The following is a 12,994-nucleotide window of genomic DNA, read 5'->3' on the forward strand; positions in this document are numbered from 1 at the left end:
TGCTGCTTCATTGTGAAGAGGGCCATGGAGAGAAGTAAAAAAAAAAAAAAAAAAAAATGCTTGATGTCAGAGTCATTCTCATAGGACTGGGAGAATGAGGGAGAGACAAATTAAGGTCTCATTAAGCAAAGAGGATCCAGTTGACCGAGGCAAGCTTGTAAGTCACTGGAAGCCGACCTAAGGACTTGAGCCACAGCCTGACTACCACACCAGACCACTACACCTGGAGGATATGATGCTTTTCCTAGTATGCAACATCCTCTGACAAAGTAAAACTGCAGTGATCACCAGAAGATACTATTTTAAACTAGGCAAAAATGGAAACTGAGTTCTTTGAAAACTGGAATATTCTTCTCTACCCAGAAGAACAGAACCCTGAAAGTTAATCAGATATGTAGAAAATTTTGGAAAGTATTACATTTTTTAATAAAATTTTCAATAAAGAGTGCAGACTGTTTGCAACTCCATGTACTGTAGCCCGTCTGGCTCCTCAGTTCATGGAATTCTCCAGGCAAAAATACTGGAGTGGGTTGCCATTTCCTTCTCCAGGGGATCTTACCGACCCAGTGAGCAAACCCGGGTATCATGCATTGCAGGCAGATTCTTTACCATCTGAGCCACAGGGAAGCCCAATAGAGGGTTCATGGAGTCCTAATTCAATTAGAACTATTTATTCAAGAAATAATTTAGCATTATCAAAGGGCTGGGAATAAGAATAAAAATATTGTTTTTTGGGTTTTTTTTTCCCCCTCCCATTTTTCTACATTGACTTACTGCTAGTTACTTGGGGTTTGGTCCAGTATTTCATTCACTGTAGCCCTCAGGTTCCTCTGTCCATGGGGTTCCCCAGGCAAGGATACTGGAATGGGTTGCCATTTCCTCCTCCAGGGAATCTTCTGACCCAGGGATCAAACCTGTGTCTCTTATGTCTCCTGGTTTTGCAGGCGGGTTCTTTACCACTAGCGCCACCTGGGGAGCCCTAAAATATTTCATTGATAGTGGTGAAAAAGAAATTTAGAAGCAAAAAAAAAAAAAGGGGGGGGTGCACATTTGCAGATGTTTTGCACGGCTAAGCCCTATTCTGAGTCTCATCTTCAGAATTAAGAGTGTGTGCTGAAAGGTAGACATTCTAAATACCAAAATAAAGATGGGATCTCTCTTTAATTTTTAATCCTTAATTTGGCAAGCCTTATGGGTAGCTAACAGGAAGAATCTGCATTGTTTCTGTAAAGAATCACTTTTCCACAGCAATAGACACACTTAACTAGTCCACTGTGTTTTCTGAATAGGAGAAATCCACACATACCACTATTATGAATAGTACATTTACTTTTCTCAAATTAATCTCTCCTTCTAATCACCATGGAGCTTGTTTTGAATATTGCCAGCCCTTACTTCTTCACCTCTCACTGATAACTGAACTTACTTCAATGTGCTTGTGTGCTATTATATTGAAGATACTTTCACTAAGGTTACCCGTAAGCTTGCAATTCACAAATCCACTGAGTATTTTTCAGATCTTATCTTACATGTCTATCCAGTATTTGTAATCATTCTTATATATTTTTTTCAGAGCTATGACATGTCTAATTCTTATCTCCAAATGTATAAATATAAGTGCAAACATTAATAAATGCTTTCTTCATAGAAACCCATGTTTGGAGAACTCACATCATGACTGCACTATATGCCAATCTCTGTATATGCCACTTTCTTTATGCTGCTCATCAAGAAATTACTGTGAGGTTTTAGGGAAAAAGTAAAAGTGTTAGTTGCTCAGTTGTATCTGACTGTTTGTGACCCCATGGACTGTAGCCTGCCAGGCTCTTCTGTCCATGGCATTCTCCAGGCAAGAATACTGAAGTGGGTTGCTGTTCCCTTCTCTGGGGAGAGGGTGGGGTCCTATTTCCCCAAGATTGAGAGAGATTCATACTTGGTAAAAATCTCAGATCAGTTGTGTAAACTTTGATAAATTACTTGACATGTATTAACCTGTTATTTCATTTGAAAAATATGAGTATTAATAGCAATAATAACTGCAATGAGTTGAGATCTGTCTGTTTTAGGCAGGATGTGCTAGTGCTTTCTCTATATTCTGTCTTAATTCTCAAAGCAAATCCATAACTAATGTGTCATTAAAATCTCTCTCATATTTAGAAAGTGAATTTTAAATACTTTGAAGGACTTGCTGTAGGGCACAAAACCAGAAGGTGAGAGAGCAGAGAATCCACCCCTTGTCTATTTACTCAAAAACCTCACAGCATTGTCACACCCAGCACATCCTTGTCCACTTGATAAATCATATCTGAAACAATAAAATTGCTGAACAAAACTTCAAAATGTAAATCTTCCTTAATACATATTTTGTGCAGCAGGACTGATGAAAATATGTGCTAACCAAGAATGAAAATTATGAGCCAGCTCATTTATTTGCTTAAAGAGAGAGACAGAGGGAGCAGCTAGCCTACACAAAGAGAACATGGGAATATTCACAAATGGATTAAAATGCACAGATAAAGAACCAAAAATGAAATGAAAGGAAAGCAGCATCCAGGAAGATTCAAAGAATCTCCCAGTGTGACTCAGTCTGAAATAGCTTCAAAAGTTTCAGTCAGCTTGAATACACAGGCCAGCTAAGGGTGAGCTGTTGCTCTTGAATAATTATTTCCATTCCTACTTTTTTGATACAGAAACCAAAATAGTGATAAGATGTCTCTGACTTTATCATATGAATGTCAGCATTAGCCTCCTTACATTGTTGAAGAAATTGTATTTCAAAAATAAGCCTATTTGTGGAACAAACACCAAGGAAATAAATTCCTTTATAATAAAATTGTTGTAGCATTAAATATGCATTCTGTTGGATTATAAAATACTAGCAGATAAGCACAATACATTTTCCAGTTCATTTACTTTTCTCAAATCTTCCCATATAAGTCATATAGGTTTTACTAGCAAAAGCACAGGACAAATAAAATGACAATTTACCACTAGATCCCACAAATAAGTGAAATAATGATTTTTTTCTAAGACTGGTTAAATGAGCTAAATACATTTTAGATCATGATAATGAATTTAAGACATGTTAAATGATGTTATTAGTTACATGAACTAACAAGAATTCAAGTTTTTAAACAGGATTCATATAATCTCACTATATTACTACGTAAATTTTGTGAAATGGGTTTCTCAGGTGGCTCAGTGGTAAAGAATTTGCCTGCAGAGCAAGAGACCTAGGTTCCATGTCTGGGTTGGGAAGAACCCCTGAAGGAGGAAATGGAAACCCACTCCACTATTTTTGCCTGAAAAATCCCATGGACAGAGGAGCCTGGTGGGCTTGAGCACAAAAACTTGTGCAATGGTAGCTATTGTTGAATATAAGTGATCAAAAGCTGATGTGTTTTGGTCAAATTTCTGAATTCTGGTTTTATCTCTTAAAACTTTTTCCCCATCCTTTGTATTTTCCCTGGAATTTGGACCTAAAATTCCTCCTAGGATGGATTCATTCCTCTAATTTTGTTTTTTTCCAATATTTAGGGTGGGAATCATCTGCTCCCTTTTGTTCTGAAGCGGAAATCATAATCCATATTATCTCATAGCTTTACTTTATACACGCTGTGCTGTGCTGTCACTTCGGTTGTGTCCGACTCTTTGCCACCCTGTGGAGTGTGAGCCTGTCAGGCTCCTCTGTCCATGAATTTTACAGGCAAGAATACTGGAGTGGGGTGCCATGCCCTCCTCCAGGGGATCTTCCTGACCCAGGGATAAAACCTGTGGCTCCTGCATTGCAGGCAGATTCTTTACTGCTAAGCCACCAGCGAAGCCCCACCTTTTTACATAATACTATAGAAATAAAGGCAACATTAAAAAAACAGTAAGATAAAGGTGTGTACTTGTTGATCCTAAACTCCTTAACTATCCTTTTTTTCCTATTCATCCCTACTGTTATATTTAAAATGGATAATCAACAAGGTCCTACTGTACAGCACATGGAACTTTGCTCAGTGTTATGTGGCAACCTGGATGGGAAGGCAGTTTGGGGGAAAATGAATACATGTACATGCATGACTGAATCCTTTGCTATGTCAGCATTGCTGGCCATCTATACTCCAGTATAAAATAGAATGTTTAAAAACTAAGAAAATCTACAATAACTTTTTCTGACTTACTTCACTCTGTATAACAGGTTCTAGGTTCATCTATCTCACTAGAACTGACTCAAATTCACTTTTTTTTAATTGCTGAGCAATATTCCATTGTATATATGTACTGCATACTCTTTATCCATTCATCTGTCAGTGGACATTTAGATTGCTTCCATGTCCTAGCTTTTGTAAATAGTTCTACAATGAACATTGGGATATATGTGTCTTTTGTAATTGTGGCTTACTCCGAGTACATAGAAACCAACACAACATTGTAAAGCAATTTTCCTCCAAAAAATATTTTAAAAAATATATAAATGGAAAAAAGAAAATTGAACCAGTCATGCACACTTGAAATAAATCTTCCTTGGACATTGTTAAAAGAAATAGCTAATCAAAGATGTGCAGTCTGTATTTAATACATGTAAATCACATAAATAAAACAATATATATGCTGTGAAAAAATAAAAGAAAAAATGCAGAAAGAAAAAGGTAAATTTAGAAGTGAGGTGGATGAACCTAGAACCTGATATACAGAGTGAAGTAAGTCGGAAAGAGAAAAACAAATTTTGTGTATTAATGCATATATATAGAATCTAGAAAAATAGTACTGATGAACCAATTTGCAGGCAAGGAATAGGAACGCAGATGCAAAGAACAGACTTGAGGACACAGTGGTGGAAAGAGTGGGATGGATTGAGAGAGTAGCATTGAAATGCATACATCATCATGTGTAAATTAGACAGGTTAGTGAAAAGTTGCTTTATAAAACTCAGCTCAGTCTGGTGTTCTCTGATGACCTAGAGGGGTGGAATGGGAAAGTGGGAAGGAGGCTCAAGAGAGAGATATATTTATACTTATAGCTGATTCAAGTTGTTGTACAGCAGAAACTAACACAACATTGTAAAGCCATTGCCTTCCAATTAAAAATAAAAGAGAAAATAAGTGAAATTAAATTTTTAAGCATTAAAAACAAAGTGTATTACAGCTTAAATTCAAAAACCGACGTGCACAAATGCAAGATATGAAAGAAGAGTCATGTAACTGTAGATTTTTGAAAATAATAGATTGTGAAATAAAAATAGTGTGAACAATCTTGAAGAAATGAGTGATTTTCTAGCTAAATATAAACCTTCAAAATTGATTCAAAAAATGTGAAATTTTCAAACCCATGTAACAATAGAAGGAAGGAAAATGGATGCTCAGATGATGATCAACAAAATTCACAAATCCCAAAGGTTTTAAAGCATTTGTTTCTCATGCTATATAAATTATTTTAAAGCATAAGGAAGATGGAAAGCCACCAAATTTACTTAATGATAGTATAAATTAATAAACATTCTTGAAAAAGGAGTAAAAAACAAAACTTTCTGATTATCTGTTTGGGATCTGTGGGAAGTGGATACCAATAAGGGCAAGATATTAACAAGGGAAACATCTCTGAAAGAGAAAGGGGAACAGGTATTCAGGGAAACTCTTCAGACCAGGACAGCAGCACGACAACTGTAGAAGGACAGGGGGAATAAGAGAAAGATGAAGGAGAAAGATCCTAAGTGGTGCAGGTCTGATAAAGTTTCATCCAGTTCAATCAGAAGCTCCAACATGAAGAATGATTACAGAAAAATGTGCAGTTGGTATGATTTATAGCCATGAGGAGACCTAGAAGAGAAAAGCAGAGCCAGAGGAAAGGGAAGGAAGAAGGAGGTGCAAGAGAAAACAAATAGTATATATTAACACATATGTATGGAATCTGGAAAATTGGTACAGATAAACCTGTTTGTAGGGCAAGAAGAAAGATGCAGAGAACTGATATGTGAACATGGGGTTGGGGTGAAGTGGAGGTTGAGATGAATTGGAGAGTAGCATTGACATGTATACACTCCCATGTGTGAAATAGCTAGCTAGCAGGAAGGCAGCTCTCTATATACACCAGGGAGCTCAGCTCCCTGCTCTGTGATGACCTAGCGGGTGGGACTGGGAAGGGAGGAGGGAGGCTTAGAGAGAAGTGTTATAGCTGGCTCACTTCATTATACAGTAGAAACTAACATGATATTGTAAAGCAATTATACGTCAGTGATATATATAAATAAAAAGGGAGTGCAAGAAAGGTAAGTGGGGACAAAGGAAGTTCAGTTCAGTTCAGTCGCTCAGTCCTGTCCGACTCCTTGTGACCCCATGAATCGCAGCACACCAGGCCTCTCTGTCCATCACCAACTCCCAGAGTTCACTCAGACTCACGTCCATCGAGTCGGTGATGCCATCCAGCCATCTCACCCTCGGTCGTCCCCTTCCCCTCCTGCCCCCAATCCCTCCCAGCATCAGTGTCTTTTCCAGTGAGTCAACACTTCGCATGAGGTGGCCAAAGTATTGGAGTTTCAGCGTCAGCATCATTCCCTCCAAAGAAATCCCAGGGCTGATCTCCTTCAGAATGGACTGGTTGAATCTCCTTGCAGTCCAAGGGACTCTCAAGAGTCTTCTCCAACACCACAGTTCAAAAGCATCAGTTCTTCAGCACTCAGCTTTCTTTACAGTCCAACTCTCAAACCATAGCCTTGACTAGACGGACCTTTGTTGGCAAAGTAATGTTTCTGCTTTTCAATATGCCATCTAGGTTGGTCATAACTTTTCTTCCAAGGAGTAAGCGTCTTTTGATTTCATGGCTGCAATCACCACCTGCAGTGATTTTGGAGCCCCCCAAAATAAAGTCTGACACTGTTTCCACTCTTTCCCCATCTATTTCCTATGAAGTGATGGGACCGGATGCCATGATCTTCGTTTTCTGAATGTTGAGCTGTAAGCCAACTTTTTCACTCTCCACTTTCACTTTCATCAAGAAGCTTTTTAGTTCCTCTTCACTTTCTGCCATAAGGATGGTGTTATCTGCATAGCTGAGGTTATTGATATTTCTCCCAGCAATCTTGATTCCAGCTTGTGTTTCTTCCAGTCCAACGTTTCTCATGATGTACTCTGCATATAAGTTAAATAAGCAGGGTGACAATATACAGCCTTGACGTACTCCTTTTCCTATTTGAAACCAGTCTGTTGTGCCATTGTCCAGTTCTAACTGTTGCTTCCTGACCTGCAGACAGATTTCTCTAGAGGCAGGTCAGGTGGTCTGGTATTCTCATCTCTTTCAGAATTTTCCACAGTTTCTTGTGATCCACACAGTCAAAGGCTTTGGCATAGTCAATAAAGCAGAAATAGATGTTTTTCTGGAACTCTGTTGCTTTTTCCATGATCCAGCTGATGTTGCCAATTTAATCTCTGGTTCCTCTGCCTTTTATAAAACCAGCTTGAACATCTGGAAGTTCATGGTTCACGTATTGCTGAAGCCTGGCTTGGAGAATTTTGAGCATTACTTTACTATCATGAGAGATGAGTGCAATTGTGTGGTAGTTTGAGCATTCTTTGGCATTGCCTTTCTTTGGGATTGGAATGAAAACTGAAATTTTCCAATTCTGTGGCCACTGCTGAGTTTTCCAAATTTGCTGGCATATTGACTGCAGCACTTTCAAAGCATCATCTTTCAGGGTTTGAAACAGTTCCACTGGAATTCCATCACCTCCACTAGCTTTGTTCGTAGTGATGCTTTCTAAGGCCCACTTGACTTCACATTCCAGGATGTCTGGCTCTAGATTAGTGATCACATCATCTTGATTATCCTGGTCATGAAGATCTTTTTTGTACAGTTCTTCGTGTATTCTTGCCACCTCTTCTTAATATCTTCTGCTTCTGTTAGGTCCAAACCATTTCTGTCCTTTATTGAGTCCATGTTTGCATGAAATATACCCTTGGTATCTCTAATTTTCTTGAAGAGATCTCTAGTCTTTCCCATTCTGTTGTTTTCCTCTATTTCTTTGCTTTGATTGCTGAAGAAGACTTTATTATCTCTTCTTGCTATTCTCTGGAGCTCTGCATTCAGATGCTTGTATCTTTCCTTTTCTCCTTTGCTTTTCACTTCTCTTCTTTTCACAGCTATTTGTAAGGTCTCCCCAGATAGCCATTTTGCTTTTTTGTATTTCTTTTCCATGGGGATGGTCTTGATCCCTGTCTCCTGTACAATGTCAGTGATGTATATTTTTTTTTAATAAAAAGGGAGTGCAAGAAAGCTAAGTGGGAACTAAGGAAGTAAGGTTGTTGTCAAAGATACAGGAAATGATGTTAAAAAAAAAAAAACAGGATTCTTGGTACTTAACAATTATCATTGTGCTTGTTCCTGTTTTCAGGTTGAAATTCCATCACTTGAATTTTCTTTCTCGTTCTTTCCTAACGCTGTCTATTCAGCTGCCAAATCACCATTTCAGCTCTACCAGGACAAATATTCATCCTTCCACTCAAGCTATATAGCAAGGCATTGTGTTTCTTTTTCCTATTTTTGATTGTTTAAATTTCATCAGGCAACAAAACTTTTCCCTGTTTTCCTTTCTATCTGTCTATATTATTGTTCCAAATCTAAAATGTTCAGTATCTAACACCACAGCCTATTCTTCTTCTGTTTACAGGAAAGACTCTTTTGGATCTTTAATGGGATGGGAAAGGACAGTAAAATGATATATACAGAAAACAAATTTTCAAATACTTATTTTTTAGAAATCTTTGTTTTCCATAAAAGTTTCTTCTTAGTCTCAACAGTATCAAGTTTCCCAGAGTAGGAAATCAAATCAGGAATCTTCTGACAACGCTAAGAAAATGCCTATTTGTTGTATAAACCAGCAGTAGAATTGCAGCCTGAGTTCTCTTTACCTTTTTGTTGTAATATTGATGAGATTAACTCCACACCAGAAAGAGAGATAGAGAACATTCTTAGCAGATAGGGTGGAAAAAATATGGACCATGTTAGAAACTTATTTTTGTGGCACAGTAGGTGACATATTACACTCCTGTTAAGTCTTGTGGGAATTAGAAGACAAAAAAAAAAATGGTGAGTATGGCTTTCTTATATCTATATTTCTGATATAAGGTTATAGATGTTTTTTTATTCTTGGTTCACTGATAATGCTCCTTTTTTTTTTCTAACCACTGAAATGTAAGCCACAAAATAAATCAAGTCATCTAGATCTGTGAACTAATAATACCATGTTTTAGATGAATGCAATTATATTTTTAAAGTAACTCAATGCACCCATCTGATATTTTTTCCTTTCTCTCCTCTTCCTGTCCTTTTCTTTCCCCTCAAGTTTCTCATTCCATCCTCAGTCCCAAAGGACTTTTGTATCTTTAATTTAGAATTTGTTTGGTTCTTCAAAAGCCAAGAAACAATGTAAGGACCAAATTTGGTAAGGAAAAGAAATGTTCTGACTTCCACTTAACATGAAAAACAACCACCACCCCACCACCCTGAAAATATCTAAAAATGTAATTTAGGGACACTTGCAAAGGGTTTTTCTAAAAGAAAATTGGAAGGAATGTCATTAAGTCTGGCCTTATATATTAGAATTATTTATAGCCTTTATTACATTAATCAAACAGTACAAAACAGTAGGTGAACAAGCTGTCTGGAACTGTGGTTCTTTACTTCTGTAGCAGTTGTTAACATGTCATGTTCAAAAAAATACAGAAAAACCGTTTGAATGTATATGTAAGAAATATTGCTTACACTAGAAGCAACCGCAAATCTCTTCAAAATACAAAGAAATCCCACACATGAGGGGGAAAAATTCTTAGTTGCCTTTCAAAGTAATCAGGTTTATCCCCAGAAAATAGGTCCAATTTACTGATGGCTCTAAGCTGGATAGTAAATTGACTATAATATCATCTCTGCTGTTGTTGCACTGTGGGCTCAGTTCAGGAATCATCATCTAACTGCTCCATGAAAGTCTGCATAAAGATACAGTAACTCGTAAAGTAATCTCTTTCCCAGTTCTTTGTGGCCCTGGAAAGGCACAGAATTTATGGGGACCTGTTAGAGAAGCCAGGCTAATAAAAACAGAAAGTTACCCTAGTGTTCTTGGCAGTGCATTGTGCTTATAGAGGTAAAAGTGTTTAAGCTTCTCTGTCCAAGATGATATTCTTGCCATCCAGTGAATGAAATTCTAGGAGAAACTAGCCAATAATGTTCAACAATGCATTCTATTTATTGTGACTGCTAATAATTTAATCTGTCCAATGAAAACTGGCAATTTGTTTGTAACAAGTCCTATTTTCTTATTACAGTTTTCCTTTGCTCTAAAACTGTGATCATCTGTGGCAATGACTGTCATAAAGTTTCTATAAGAATGGAGTGATAAGTATGGCATAACAGGATCAATAGAACATTCAAAATAAAAGCAGGTCTTTCCTTCCTTTTAAACCTTTTGTGATTCTCTTTTCTAGAGCCAAACTTTCCATTGAATAAGAGAAAGGCTGGTATATAAGTTACTGAAGTAATTACTTATTATGGCTATTTTTGAAGAATCAAGGATTTTAGAGAATAAAAAATGACAGGAGTGTTGGTGTTTTCAATAACCGAAATCTATTTGAAAAGTTATAATACATGCAATGGTATACCTGGCGGTTATGAGTCCATTAGTACTTCTGCCTAAATATTTAAATCACATTTAATTTAATTAGCATACTTTTGCAGGATATCAGCAGAGTGAAGTGTTGAGAGCAGTGGTTATGAAGAAACCTTACCTTCCTGAAACATTGTATAAAAACATTTTGTACAAATTATCTTCTTTGTATCTATCTAGGGAGAATGAGAGATAAGAGAAAGATAATACCTTTATGGAGGAAGACATGACTACCCACCCCAGTAGTCTTGCCTGGAGAAACAGAGGAGCCTGGTGGACTACAGTCTCTAGGGTTGCAAAGAGTCAGACATGACTGAAGAGACTCAGCATGCATGCAACATATTTACCGGATTTCGAAAACTCAAGCAGTGAAGTCAGCTAATCTTTCTTAGGGTATTTTTTTAGAGCTGAGCTATCTGATAGTATAAACTCAGACACATTATTTAAATTAAAATTAATTTAAATTTAATTATATTATGTACTGCATTTTCTTTATCCATTTAAGATACTTCCTTGTCCTGGCCACTTTAAATAGCACTGCAATGAACATTTGGGCATATGAGTCTTTTTGAATGATAGTTTTCTCTGGGTATGGGACTAATAGTGGAATTGCAGGGTCATGTGGTAGTTCTGTTTTTAGTTTTTAAAGGAACCTTCATACTACTCATCATAGAGGAAGCCATAAAAAGAAATGAAATTGGGTTATTTGTAGAGATGTGAATGAACCTAGAGTCTATCACATAGACTGAAGGAAGTCAGAAAGAGAAAAGCAAATACTGTATATTAATGCATATATATATGGAATCTGAAAAAAAAAAACTGGTATAAATGATCTTATTTACAAAGCAGAAACAGAGACGCAGTGTGGAGAACAAAAGTATAGATACCAAAGGGGAAGGGCAGGTTGAACTGGGAGACTGGGACTGCCATTTATATATTACTGATACTATGTATACTATGGATAATCAATGATAACCTGCTGTATAGCACAGGGAACTCTACTGAGTACACTGTGGTGACCCAAGTGGTAAGGAAATCCAGAAAACAGATGTATGTATATGTATGGCTGATTCGCTTTGCTGTACAATAAAAACAAACACAGCATTGTAAAGCAAATATATGCCAATTTTCTTTTTAATTTAGTGATGCTAACAATACAATTTCTCAGTTGCACTAGTATATTTCAAGTATCTAGGCAGTCACATATGGCTGGTGATCATAGCCTTGGACAAAATAGCTTATAGAATATTTCCATCAGTATAGAAATTACAGTTGGGAAGTGTGGTTCTGAAGAATATCTGCTAAAATTTCTATAGCCTTTTCACTTTGATGAAGTATTTTTTATATGCAATGGAAATTATGGAAGCAAGAAGAGGAGAGAAGCAAACCATTGCTTCATAAATTTTATTGTCAGCTTCAGTTCAGTTCAGTTCAGTTCAGTTCACTCGCTCAGTCGTGTCCAACTCTTTGTCACCCCATGAGTCGCAGCACGCCAGGCCTCCCTGTGCATCACCATCTCCCGGAGTTCACTCAGACTCACGTCCATCGAGTCGGTGATGCCATCCAGCTATCTCATCCTCTGTCGTCCCTTTCTCCTCCTGTCCCCAATTCCTCCCAGCACCAGAGTCTTTTCCAATGAGTCAACTCTTCACATGAGGGGGCCAAAATTGTCAGCTTAGGGGAATTAAAAAGATGATTCTACTTATAGAAATAAATAAGAATATATAGATTTTCAATATTGCTGCAATAGCTAATGGGCAGGTACTCTTTAATGCTAATTCTGTGTGGAACTTGCACAATAATCCTTTACTGCGTACTATTTTTACCAGACATTGTTCTAGATTCTTAGAATACATGAGTGAACAGTAAAAATCCCTGCATTCAAGGACTCAGCATACAGATTTTGCTTTAGTAGCTTTCTATAATTACTTGATACCAACCCTACATTTTAGCAAATATGTTTAATTTCACTACCCTTTGTAGATATTATTTATACTTTTAATACAATTGTATGCTAAGTTGTTTCAGTCATGTCCATCTGTTTGTGACCCTATGGACTTGGGCTCCTCTGCCCATGGGATTCTCCAGGCAAAAATACCAGAGTGGGTTGCTTTGCCCTCCTGTAGGTGATCTTCCAGACCTAGGGATCAAACCAGGGTCTCCTATGGCTCCTGCACTGCAGGCAGATTCTTTACGGCTGAGCCACTAAGAATACCACTTTTAGTATGAACTATTAGTACATGAGATATTTTGATGACATCTGGGTTTAATAAAAGTCCTTTTTCAAAATAGAGTCTTTAGAATTATTTATTTTACTTCTAAAATTATCCATTTTTGATCATTTCTTTTTAGCATATA

Source organism: Capra hircus, chromosome 14, assembly GCF_001704415.2.
Source record: "Capra hircus breed San Clemente chromosome 14, ASM170441v1, whole genome shotgun sequence".
Classification (NCBI taxonomy): Eukaryota; Metazoa; Chordata; class Mammalia; order Artiodactyla; family Bovidae; genus Capra; species Capra hircus.